The following is a 1,516-nucleotide window of genomic DNA, read 5'->3' on the forward strand; positions in this document are numbered from 1 at the left end:
CCAGAACATCTAATTAGTATACAAATCTAAATAATGAAATAAAAACATCAACTACTGATGAGTACATGCTCTTTGCTGGGCAAACTTTCTCAAAATACGGCTGAAGTGTTCTCATTAGCTAGTTTTCCTATGTATTGCTGATTAAATCTGTAGCTCAATACCTTTACTGCTCTTCTAAATCCACGAACATTCTTAGATACCTGTGAACTGGTTAAAAAGGACAAGCAGAGCCATAAAATGGCTAAGACAGAGCTGGTTTTAAGAAAATCATGCTGTTTGTATCTGCAAGCACCTGACTTGGTAACCGATAGTGGGTCTCGAACAAGTGGACACATTAGCTATCAGAAAGCCAGAGGCAAATATTTCTCATTCTAAGATTGGTGATTAAAAAAAAAAAATACTTCTTAGACTAATTCAGAGAGGGGGGAAATGTCATACGTTAGACAGTCCATTTTACTTTTCTTTCTTTCTTAGCTAAACTAGGGGCAGGGGTCATTGTAGCGTACCTAAGTATAAACAGAATACCCAAGAACCCTCATTCACCATAGTAATTCCTAACATTAGGCTAGCGTGGCTAAGACACGCTCACGAATAATCTGTAGAAATGTGGCTATTGGCATATGCAAATATTAGAAACTGCCTCCAAAACCATCTAGTCCAGAAATCAGAGTTCAGAACATCACAATTATCTGATTACCCGCAGGGGCGTAGGGGGTGGGGTGGACAAAACGAAGTCAAGCCAGTTTGTGTCAAGAACACGACATGTTGACTCGAAGGGGCACTCGGTAGGATTGGCCAAAGGCACACAACGCTAGGTGTCTAAAGACTGAATTTGCAACACTCACGTTTTTAAAGGACAAAGGGAGGTCATATTTTCACCATCCGCTCGCCCACATTATTTTACATATAGATTCGGTAGGTAATCAGCTCGAGAACTAAGGGCCCGGTGGTCTGAGTTCATCCCCGCTTGTGACGGGCCGGGCTGGAGGTCACAGGCGGCGGCAGCTCAGCGCCCCGCAGCATGCTGGGCTCCCGCCGGGCGGCAGACGGTTCCGCAGCCTCGCCGCGGACGCCCCGCGAGGCCCTCGGGCTCTGCGGCCTCGCGCTCGCGGGACACTGTTGCGTGACGTCCACGCCCGACGACGTCAAGCCCCTCCCTACGGAAACAGGGAAGGACACTAGCTCCCTACTCCGCGGCGGCCTTTAGTGTTCTACAACCGCGGGTGGCAAACGTCTCTGAGTGAGGCGGCAGGCTCACCCGCAGGTGAGGGAACAATAGCCCGCAAGCGCGCTGAGAGGAGGCGCCCAGTTATACCCTACTCTCGTAGGATCCTAGTCAAGTCTCGCGATGTTTTTCGCTGGGCGTCCCTTCTCAGCACCCGCTCCCCGCGGCCAACCACGCGTCGGCTCTGAAACATCGCGGGATTTCCGTCTCCTAGTCTCCGCCCCTTTACGGCACGATGGTCGTGCAAGAATGTGATACAGCCTCGACGGCCGCCATCTTATTTCTTTCTTA

General features: G+C 49.7%; 1 protein-coding gene across 2 annotated transcripts in view; it reads right to left on the reverse strand.

The window, feature by feature from the left end:
- Dnajb4 (DnaJ heat shock protein family (Hsp40) member B4) overlaps positions 1 to 1,030 on the reverse strand; it is a 28,747-nt gene extending 27,717 nt beyond the window's left edge. The window contains exon 1 of one of the 2 annotated variants that reach the window (NM_001013076.1): positions 846 to 1,030. The gene's annotated coding sequence lies outside the window, so the exon portion shown is untranslated. The remainder of the gene's footprint in view (positions 1 to 845) is intronic. The other variant, XM_006233488.3, reaches the window with a different exon arrangement.
- Between the last annotated feature and the right edge of the window lie 486 nt (positions 1,031 to 1,516).

This window comes from Rattus norvegicus, chromosome 2, assembly GCF_036323735.1.
Source record: "Rattus norvegicus strain BN/NHsdMcwi chromosome 2, GRCr8, whole genome shotgun sequence".
Taxonomy (NCBI): Eukaryota; Metazoa; Chordata; class Mammalia; order Rodentia; family Muridae; genus Rattus; species Rattus norvegicus.